The following is a 12,413-nucleotide window of genomic DNA, read 5'->3' as shown; positions in this document are numbered from 1 at the left end:
TAAAATGTAAACATTTAAACGACATGATTGTTGAACTATTACTACTGCTACGTATATAATCAGTGGTCGACATGTGGAAATCCGTTAATGATTCACTTAATCAAAAGGCCATTGGTTTGTCCGACGAACTTCAAATTTCCAGCACGTTTCTCAACTCATTCAATGGTTCAAAAGCATATTCTGATGTTTCTAATGATGTATCACCAACATTTTCATAGCGGCTTATGTTTTAGTGTTGATCTCTTTCTCTTAAAGTTATTTTGTCTGTGTGCTTCACAGGTACAGATCTTTAAACCAAACAAATACGTATGAATGTTCTCCGACTTGAGTGCAGACTAAAAGACATGAACTTTTCGTATATCAGGTATCCCTCCAAAAATCTATTAAAGATCGAGGGGCAATGTGATGGGTCTCTTTGTTCACTTACACATCTCTTTTAGCATCATTTTCCAGTTAATTCCCTTGGTCAATATATGTATTAAGTCACTTGGTCAATAATCAATAGATGCACTGTAGTGTGAAAGAGTTGTAGTTTTTTTTGCGTGGTATTTGATGCTTTCCATTATGTAATTTATGACTGATGTATACCATTAGATGCCATCTCTTTTAAGTATTATTTAGTCAGTTGAAATTCCTTACACGAAACACATGAATTGAGTTAGAAATATGAAAAGGCCTTGCTTCATATGTTTCATTCTGGATGCGATTATAAAACTGACATCTCTGCTTGCTCTTAGGACATATAATTAGCTGTAATCAGGTTTTTGTGTATATTCATTTGTCTATCCTTCTTTAGTTATTACCAACATGTTTATTTGTATCCACAGTAATTCTTCTCTCAAATTTCATTTCTTATACAATGAGTATTTTACAAGTCTCTACTTAGCCAACGTTTGGGTGTGTTTTTCCTCGGGTACTTCCAAATGCTCCTAAGTAGTGGCCATGATATGACATTTCGTTTGTACGAAAGTGAAAGCACTATTGATATAACACAACAAGTGAAGATACTTGCTATTTTATCTATATCGTTAATAAAAACTCTATTTAGGAGTCAGAGTCGATTCGCTATGAAATTCAGTTCTAACTTTGAAATTTAAGTGAGAACAATATCCAAAGTAGTTCTTTACTATTTCATTGTGTGCTTTTTGAATTTTTATATCTTTAAGTTCATTTGGAATCTTATATGTTTCAGTTTTGGTCCTTTTTGGATATCTATAATATTTGATTTTTCGTTTGGTGTTGATCGGTGGTTTTCTTACAATTAGGGATTCAAATATTTAATTGGTGTCTAATCTGGAGTCTTATTTAGATGTTGGTGCAGGCAAGACAACTAGGTGAGTTCATCCTGACAAATAGTCAAGTGATCGTCAAGCTGCTGAAAGTTCCAGGTGACCGCATTGTTTTTCTTTTTGATCTTTTTGGTCAATGAGTGACAACATTGTGTTCACTATGTATTACAAAAATATTTGTATTTACTTTTTGTTGCTGACTTAATTATATGCAAATTAAGAGAAGCTAGATTTTTATTTGCCAGGTTGATAATATCTCACAATTTAAGTGTTTTTACAAGTTTATGAAGCACAATTACTGGAATAGAATACTTATTGAGTGTTAGCTTTCCAGCAGGTATTGGGAGAAGCTTATCAGTTTTTGAGCGATCTAGCACTAAGAGAGGCTAACGATCGGAATGGGGGTAGCTATATATAGGTATGCCTTTCTGGATAAATTCTTGATTATGGTTTTTGCTTATTTTTCTTGATTGATGATTTGGAAAGAAGTGAGTTGTTGAGGAACGAGATTTTTTTTTTTTTTTAAAAGAACAGTAAGTATTATGTATCTTAAATTAACCAATGGAGAACCCTGAGCATAGAGAAGACGTATAGAGAGCGAGGTAATGATTGGCAGAACCATTTCATGAAAACGATGTTGCTACTGGATGAGTTTATCATCGTATAAATTTTTATCTTGATTATCTTTGTATATCTAAATCAGCCATCAAAACAGAGCGATATGGCAGTTTCTTGCTGCAGTTGATCTTTATAGCAGATGTCCAGTGTTTATAAAGTTCAAATTATTAAAATCATTCAAATTTATTTTAATTATGGTTCATCCAATGTAAACGTTATAGCTGAATCGATAGGTGAACTATCTAGACATCTAACTTTCGCATGGCTTGGAGATAATGATTGAGTTCGTAAGTGTCGATCACATACTCTAAAATGTTATCATACTGGGCACCATTTACATGTTCAACATGGTTATCATGGACATCTTCATACATACTACTTAAGTAAATTGGCCTACGCAATATCCTACATAAGAGAAATTTATTATTGGGATTCGATTCTGCTGCAGATTTATTAATGGAGATGTGCAGGTTTTGAGTTAATTTATTTAAGAGCATGCGTTGATGTAGGAAGATTTTTGATTTCTAAAATTTTAACAGGACACCGCACCAAAGGAAGTCGAATAGTCGCTTTGAAGTTCAAGGAATAATAGCTGCACATGTATTTTAAACATTAATTTAAGAGCTATATTTTTTAGTAGAAAGATTATTGCTCACTATGATTCTGAATCTTTGCAGCCTGATATCGAAGTTAAATTTGGAAACTTAGAAAATGCAGAATCATTTTATTCTTTGTGGACTTTTGAGTTATCCTTTCTCATTTTTTTTTTATCTTTAGAAGTGTAATATAACGATTACTAATTCATATTAGTGGTTCTTTACCTAATAGATTGTGAGATATTGGATGGGTTATTTGACCAAGCCGGAGTTATTGAGATTTCCAAGGTAAAACTTTGTTTCCCTCTTTTTTTCTCTCTGCTCATTTTAATAATTTGTGCGATTGAATGGTATTAGTCACTAATTCAGATGTTGGATTTCTTAACATTATCAGTTTTCTGAAACCTAGGTTGTTTATGTTGTTTGATGTATGCAGTTTATATGTTTGGTAGAGATCATTTTTTGGTTGTATAATGGCTTCAATGAGACACTGATGTTGTGTGATAGTGCGACTACAACAAGCATTTTTTTTTTGACAAATACTTAACATTAGTCTGATTAGGGCTCAAACACTAGCTCATAGGAAATCAGTGGTAATTAATCAGGAATCACTTCTACAGTAACTAAATTTTCATAAAACCTTACAAAGAGCAAGATAGTAAAGGCAGGGGATCCATGGTAATGAATCAGGAATTACTTCTAATTGACCAAGTAGGGTGGGGGATATAATGAAAAGAGTTTGTTGGTACAACTATTTTGCATTTTAATGTATAAATTACGCTTCATCTTTTAGTGTTTTTCTCATATATATAGTGCACAGTGTCAACAAAGCTTAACATAATAAGAAGTAGAAGTTAATCTTTTCTTCATAAGGTAGGGGATCCATGGTTATTAGGCAGTTGTGATATGGAACCGATGTGTGCTTCGCTGTATCAACATGTCAGTTGGTGTTTTATCTGCACTTGCAAAAGTAAGAGAAGTCAAATATAATTTCATGTATGTATCTGAGAATGTTACATACACACTTTTGACAGGTATTTCCTGACTTATAATTTTCACAGGTTTATATGGAGTGGACTAAAGGTGCTCCAATGCTAACAGAAAATCCCTCTAACCTCGAATGCCGAAAGATCTGCAGGTACCATTCTAGGTTAAATCACTATCTCCCACTAGGAATTCTGATGTGCGGTATTTCTTATGATCAACACAATGAACATCTCAAATAATCTGTAAGTTGTACTATCACTATTGAACTCTTTTTTTTGTTTTCCCTTCTTCTATCAATTGCAGTATCTGTGAATCTACAATTATTGTTTTATGGTCTAATGAAAGAAATGGGTTCTTATATGATTTTCCTTCTCTATTGCTCAAAAGTTTAATAGTTCTTATGATTGATTTAGGGGATCTGTATAGGAAGAATTTTAGGAAGCAATAGGTTTAGCTCAAAATGAGAAAGAAAATATTTTATGGAACATAATAATTGGGGTATCATTAGAGGAGAGTATAGGCTATGTCAATCAGTTTGCATGTAAATGAAAATTCGTTGCTGGAGACATATAATGAAATTTCATGTACAGTCCTATGAATATCATTAATTGGATATGTTTCATATGCTGCGAATACCAAAACATACCAAAACATGAAAATTATTCAGACATGCAATAGTATCATTTTTTGTTGTGTGGTAGCTTTAATAATCAGCCCAATGAACAAATATTGGTATACTTAAACTCTCTTGCTTACATGTCCACAACATGTATCTATGTCACAATGGTAGCTCATCTGACTACGTGTATTTTTATTTATTTATTTTGAAGCTAGACTCCATGTCAGAAGGTTGCGTATTCGATTCACGACATCATGTTCGTTCATTTCGATGAGGAAAAGGAAGATACGCCCTTGGTAAGATGTAGATGAAGTAAAGGAGTAAAGTTCAGAGTATTGTACTCCATCCCTTTGGCTGTCTTAGCTCAACAGGTAGAGCGCATGGCTTTAGTCATGAGGTTGTGTATTCGACTCCCTCAGACAGTGACTGAACCAAAACTTTGTGTATTGATATTACTTTGAGACTGCGCTAAGGGTGCGTGGTACACATGAGAATAATTTCACTATGACCTGTGTTATATAGCTTTAAACTTTTAAATTTTCAGTTGTGGATTTGTTTTCTACAAAAATTAAATTTATCCTCTCTTCTTTCCATTATATGCACCGATTTCATTACATGTCCGGGATTCTTCGGATGGTGGTTTTTCCATTCAAGGACAGGAAATTTCTTTCTATATTTCCCCAATTTAGCAGAGATGGGAGGTTTTTTCTTCAACATAATGAATTTGTCATTGGTTCCACGTTACTGCCTCCATCTACTTCTCCTTTTCGAGCAGCTCCATCTACTTCTCCTTTTCGAGCAACAACATCCATAGAGGCTTGAGCAAATCCTTACAATATCTTCATCATCTTTGTGTTGATTTTAGTTGAGCACAAGAGGATTTGCTAGGTAAGAAGAGATTTTCCTAAGTAATTGAATTTTGTTATATTTAAGAAATCTAGGGTTTGATTTATTTGGGGGTTTTAAATATACTGTTTGAGTTTAATTGATTGTTGTGTTATCTTGCTAAGAAATACCAATTTATCAATTTCTTATATTGTGTTTAGGGCTTTTATATTTTTTTTTTTGTTTCGAATTATTGAGTTACTCTTTCAATGGTTTTAATTGATTTTTTAATTTAGCTTGTTTATTTCTGTAATTTTGTTAATGGGTTTCTACAAATTCTTGGGTAATTCAATTATGTTTTGTAGATTGGTTACAACCTGGGGACAATGATATTCAATATGCAGATTTTTTTAGCTTACTAGGATTTACAGTGCCTTCATTGGTTCCTTACACATGCTACTAGAGGCCTATTTTTTGCATATAATTGAGTTTCCTTTTGAAAATTGGGACAAAACTATCTCAGAGTTTTAATTTTTTGGTATCCAGCAGGAGTTGTTACTGGTGCAATTAAAAATCCTAGGATCCTCCATTTGTGAGTTTATAAACGATACGTCCATTTTTTCCCATTATTTTCCATTGCTACTTTCGAGTCAAAACAATTCTTTATAAGATTGTTTATAATTTAGTGGTGCTTTTTCATAATATTGTTTCGATCTCCTACTTTGTTGATGAGAACAATTATCACTTCATGATAACAATATCATTAGTTCAACAACTAAATCGATCCAAAGTCTTATTTGTTTTGTGTCTTTATGTTGGATTTATTTTTGTTTGGTACGTTCCAACAACCATATTAGGATTCTATAATATGCAAGAACTTCAAACGTCATTGCCACGACATTGGTAATTGATATCCTTAACAATGCTAATGCTAGCTTAATGTTTTTTTTTTGTTGCAGTGTTCCAAAATAGAGTTAGCATCATTAAAGCAATTGTTAGAAAATTAATGTTTTAATATCCTTAACTCTTTGAAACTTTCCATTCCAAAGTAGTTCGGCCTGCAAATGCACAAAGTTACAAGAGAATAAAATCTACAACACCGTTTTATGTTCTTAATAAAGTCAGTCTTTTGGAACTTTCACTTTTCGCAGTGTCCTTTTTTGGGGTATAAATAGCGAAGAACATTTTTGAATATTATCAAAAGAATTCTTGATGTACTGCATTGTAGAGTAGAGGAGATTTTAAAACCTTGAAATCATATCTGCCTATGATTGAAGAAATGAAGGTATCTTTTGGTGGGCAAATGTAACTGAAGTACACTTATAAGTATTCTGGTGGAAAAAATGAGTCGTGTGGAGAAGTCGAGGCTCAGGAGAGGACGAAAATCTCACAAGTACTGGACTACATCAAACTTGCATGAGGTCTTTTTAAGCCATTAAATTTTATCATAGATGTACTGAATGTTTTTTTTTTTTATAGTCTAAGCTATTAGCTTTTGCATGCATTCAATTGAAAACCAAAACTCAAAAGGAATACTAATTTCAGAGTAATACTTTCAGCCAAGTGAGCCCGAGTTCCTTTAATTGCCACTGAATTTTCTCAAGTACAAGTTGTTTTAGCTTGAGTTGCAATTTTGTATTTCTTTGTAAGTGTTATGGAAATAGTAGAAGTTGTGCATTAAGACTTCAAAATACCTTTCTCCTCTCACTCACTTCAGATACTACTAAGTCGCATGATTCTCGGGTTTCACGAAAACAAGGGAGACGTTTCTCAGTGTGATTTCTTTATTTATTTGTCAATTTTATACACATGTACACCTGTAGGATGTCCTAAGAGTATATGAAGTAAAGAAGGTGGACATCATGGATCACCCACCAGTTTTTATAGCTGCATTTAGTGAGGGGTGTGGGTGAACGAAATATGGGGTTGGTGCGAATCCTTCATGTAAAATCTAAATTTCTCAATACAGAGTTCTCAAGCACTCTCTCTCTGCTCTTTTGCCTCTATGAGCAACAAATCACTCAGTTCAGATTTCTGTTTGATTTTTGAATCTTATTAGTTTAATATGGTTTCATTGTTATTATCTTCATCAGTGTTTATAGCTTTATCTCTTTTTTGTTTTGTTTTGATTGGTAAAGAATTTGATGCTAGCGAGTTTCGAACTCAGGTCATTAGTATCATCACCGGTGACTTTACCACTGTACTACAACGACACTGGCTTTTTGAGGGAAACTGATCGTTAAACTTTTAGTCTGTTAAATCTATATGTGATGTAATCAAGAAAGTATGAGTTGGGGGTTTTCTGGATTTAGCAAACAACAACTCAAAGGTATTTCTGACAGCAACATAAATAGGGCTCTTGATTCCAATGCAAGGAAGCAACATACTTGAATGTTTATGTTGTTAAAGTTTGTTCCTCACATGTTAAACCAGATCAATATTGTCATGGAAATCCTCTTTTATGTCTTAACTAGATCAGCGAGACTAACATATTTATAGCTCCGTTTGTGCGGGACTACAGACTATACAGAACGGACAGGGGAGTTTCATAGGAAACACCGAAACAATACTTCATTGACGTTTTTGAGGTATGCCTAGGAAGTTACCCAACTGTATATGTAGTTGTTCTTTGTAATTTTACAATTGTGTTTAGTCTTGCATTCTATATACTACCATTCACAATTTGGTTGGAAACAAACTATTTGATTAAATGCCTTGAACTTTAATGCCTTATTATCCCGAAGTTTTTTGTGTTGTATTTACATTTTAAAAGATTTGAGGTATATCCGCAGCTTCAACTAACGTTGTTTTCAATCCAGAGTAGAATCAAGAAGAGGCAACTGCCACTATTATGGTTTACACGGAATGATTTACGACTTATGAGCTTGAGAACCTAAAAGAATGAGAAAAAGAGTTTTTCGACATAACTTATCTATTTTGCAGTAATATTTTGTTCATTATTATGCGTTCACTTCCACACAATGCACTTAGATTCGAAGAGTTTAGTTGACTCCAACTTATGGTGTATCTTTCCCCCAAGCTGTCTTAGTCAAGTACAAACATCCTGAAAGTTCAATGCTTGCATCCCTCACTATTTGTGCAAGCTAAACATTATATAAGATACTTGTATTCACCATAATATTTCACTGTCATTCCCTATATGTGGATTGAATTCATTAGGTTCTTCCCGATGCATTGAGAGACCTTAAGAATTTTGGGTATTTTTCAGCCAATGGTGGCTGTCATGTTTGAGACATTCTAAGATCATCAGGTTAGTAGTGATCCAACCAATGCAACAAGAACATGAATATGGATTAGCTTTTTACTGGCACAGTTCATTGACCAGTGACATCATTGAGAAACCAAATTTAGAGTTTGCATATGTAGATTTGTTTGATGTTTTGGAGTACATATATTATCTATGAAAGTGCAGGATTGGGTCTAACATATTACTTTCCGTGTTTTGTTTATTTTCAGGACTCATCAGTGCCCTCAGTTGATCTGTGTATTTGCAGCATACTTCTAAGAAGTCGCGTATATGCATTGATATCTACGACAAAGTCGCACATAAGGTGGTGCTTCTGGGATCTTTGGAGGACTCCATGCAGAATAGAAGAGGAAAATGTGGGAGGAAGCTGAAACAAGTATGAAGATTCTGCCTGACTTTGGAAATAAATATTCTTTGATTGCATCTGATCAAACTTAAGATACTTGATTACTTAAATTAAATGGCTAATGTTCAGTTGATTTAAGACTCTAATTTGGTGTTGAAAGTGCTGATTGAAGGTCTCATATTAGTTATTACAATACTTTTTAGTTTGTTTGCGACATTATTTTTACTAGAGGAATGACTCTGTTAATTTACTTATGCACTTACGATGTACAATTCACATGGGATCTAATTGACTAAGTTGCAGTCTTTTTAAAGTATTTGGGTACTTTAACTGTGTTGTAATATTTTTTGTTGCAAAAAATAAAATATGTACATGTAAGATTAAAAGGAGAGGTTGATCCGGGGCCGTAAGGCCCCGGAGATACCTAGTATAGTATATTTTTTTTAGGGTTAGAAAAATCCCATCTTGACTTTATCAAAAAAAAAAAATCCCGTCTTGATTAATTTATCAAGTAATATATATAGTAATTTTCGTTGATCAGGAAATACTTTCATTCGGCTAAGAAGGAGAAATTAATAGTTGATCACAGTGCCATGCATATAGTGTTAGATCTTATATACTCACTGCATAATCACTGTTGAGAGATTGCACAAAATCATGATCCCGAGCACTAGCTTCGTAGTTGGCCAATCTCCTCGTGGTGAGGTTTTGGCTTATTTCTATCATTCGAGACATTATGAGCTGATAATATCAAAGTTGAGATGCTTGAATGGTGAATGGAATGTTAAAAGCAGGAACAGGTGATATGTTGATTTCTTATGAAGGGCCGGAATATATTTTGTGTTTATTATTAAGGGAAACTTGACTCTCAAGTAAACTTCGGCCCATGGCTCAACAACCTATTTATATGACTAACAAACTTGACTCTCAAGTAAAAAGACTTTCCTAACATAATCAAATTCTCCCGTAAACAAACTCTTAAACCAGTAATACTTGCAACCCAAGTAAACTTCTAAATACCGTACCACCGTATCAATAATACTGGTTGATCCATTCACATCGTGTCAACTGTACCAGTTGATCCAACCTCATTTTGTCAACTCTCATATTTGATCCGTACTACTTGTATCAACAACACTTGTTGATCCCTTCTGTCTTCTTCATAGTATCTTGGTTTATTCTTCAACAATGCATGAAACCTCTGTGAAACGGGGATGACAAGCTGAGCTAGGTGGCCCGTTTGATCAATATATTTCTTTAGTTAGTCTACCGTACCGAAAAGTGTATTTAGACTAAACACTTCTCAACATCCAATAATTATGTATAGGTACTCTGGTCGGGTCTCCCTCTAATTGAATCGACCGCACAATATCGATTAGAGTTTACGATGTAATCCAACAGGAAAGTTGTGCTTTTTATTTTTCACTTACTTTTAATGTTGTTAGTTGTTAGGTTCGGTAGTGTTGATATGGATCATTCGACTAGGAGAAAAAGGTGAACCAAAACTAATCATCGGTGACGACACAAATAACATGCTTTCGATTCGAAAAACCCATCACGCTACGACATAATGTGATTTGTACAGTACAATGTATTTGTCTGGTTGATAATGCCACACTACATATTTATCTAATTGAAAAGACCGATCACATGTTCATAAAACTAGGAATCATATTTTCCTCCACATAATTGCATGGAAAAAGAACATTCATAAACCAACAAATTAATTCTGGGGAGAAAATTTTGCTCATGCAGTGCGAGAGCATCTCTTTATCTGTTTTGTGATTTTAAAGAAGAAATAAAATCGATTATTTTTTCATTATAAGCTTACTATCAAAGTCTGGAACTACTTCTTTGATGGCCATGGATTAAATTTAGTCTTTCCGGAATCAGTAGAGCTACTATTTGAAATTGGAAAATTACAAAAACAAAAACCAAAACACAAAATTGCTTAAAAAGACCAAAATCAACAATTTCTGGGTGAAAAGGACATTTAGATTTTGATACTGTTTAAATGGACAAAAATGTAAAAATAGCAAGGATGTAAACGGTTTCATCCCACCCATTTTCAAATATTTTTTTTATTTTTAATTTACATCAGGATGCATCCACTTTCATCCTTACTATTTTTTAAGTTTAAGTCAGGATGAATCCAGTTTCATCCATGCTATTATTTTGGTGTCCATTTCACCCATACTAATTTTTACTCGTCCATTTGAACCATGTTTCAAAAATATTTGGACAAATGACCCATTTTCCGAAACCAGAAAACAAAGGATTTTGATTCTTTCATCCTTCACGGGTGGACGGATTATTGGCAAGAACGAAATGATAGGTGTTTTGCGAATAAAGTAAGAGCAGTAAGCAACTTATTATCGCAGTGAAATGCTATGTGTAATCGGTTGATTCATACCAAGACCTTTGTAGGTTTCCTTCTTTCAACTCTAATTGGTAGTTGAGATGTTTTTGTGAACCGTCCTTGTCAGTGTTTTGTGTCACCTGGAGTGACCCTTTTTTCTAATACATTTTCCCTTTTCGGTCAATTTTTTTTTTTTTTTTTTTTTGCGGAAACATCTCTTGAACTAGCATCTTCAAAGCCGTTAGATTAAATAGATGTGACATTGGCACAAACCATGGTTAGACCACAATTATCCTTTCTATTTTACAGAAACCCTAGATTTGCTCTAACTGATATCTAGCTCAAACCATATATTATATTGCGATATTTACATAAGAGTGTTTGATGGAGAAACTATTTTCCAATTGCCCAACTACTAAGATTGGATTCCACTTGCGTTATGATGGATGAATATAAGATGATGTTCCCAAGCTAATTTTGAATGAAAATTTTAAATAGTTTTCATATTTATGGGAACAAAATTTATATGCACCAATTATACAAGAATATAATTGTTGTTTATATTCTCTCTCTTCTCAACAGAGAGGAAAAAAAAATTGTTTTCGTTTAATCCTGATCTGGCCGGGTATTGATATGATTTTCTCAGATCACTCGGTCAGATCAAGGTATGTTATCTTTAATGTATATCATCTTCACCCTTGTGGTATTTTTCTTCACCTTATTGGTTATTTTTTCCTTATCCTTTCTTTCACTTTTGTGTTGATTCTTTTTACATCCTTGTGATGATTATTTCTTTGTACGTTAGAAAGACTGTACTTTCTTTTCTAATGGTTGTGTTTCTTTCAATCTCCAAGTTTTGTTACAATTCAGATAGGATTAAACTTGATGATAGAGTTGAAAAGGGGGTTGATATTTTTGGAAGAAAAAAATCATATTCATAGTCGCCCAAGATGACTCTACTACGTACTACAACACATTATAGTGGGGAATCCTGAAACTTGTCAATGGTTTTTACATCATAAATATTAGATCATGTGATACATGTGTAGCTGTTGAAGATTCAATTACATGTGATTTCCTCTCAATCAAAGATCTCAATACGACGGATGAAGTATACTTTAACCGAATTGATCATCTATGTTTGATGTCGTCAATCAAGATATCTCAATCATCTGATTCGTCATGGAGATAGAGGATATTACAGAATGGTCAGTTACCTGCTTTCACGCCATATTCCTATTGTGGAGGAGACATGACTTGTTGATGAAGGGAGATTTATGAGAACTAAACCTATTGTTTTCTTCTTATCATTTGTATTTCATTAATGATAATTTTAGTAGAAAAATAATTAAAATTCGGATTTATTAATTAGGGTAATTTTAGAATAGTCTAGAAGTTTATTTTAAGAGTTTTAATAAGTTAGGAAAGTTGCCTAAAGGTAGTAAGATACCTTGGGAAACAAGTTTGTTATATTTTTGTTATGTTTAGAGTTTGTTTAGGGGGGGG

Source organism: Papaver somniferum, chromosome 7 (genome assembly GCF_003573695.1).
Source record: "Papaver somniferum cultivar HN1 chromosome 7, ASM357369v1, whole genome shotgun sequence".
Classification (NCBI taxonomy): domain Eukaryota; kingdom Viridiplantae; phylum Streptophyta; class Magnoliopsida; order Ranunculales; family Papaveraceae; genus Papaver; species Papaver somniferum.
The sequence above is the reverse complement of the archived record's forward strand: the minus strand, read 5'-3'. Positions refer to the sequence as shown.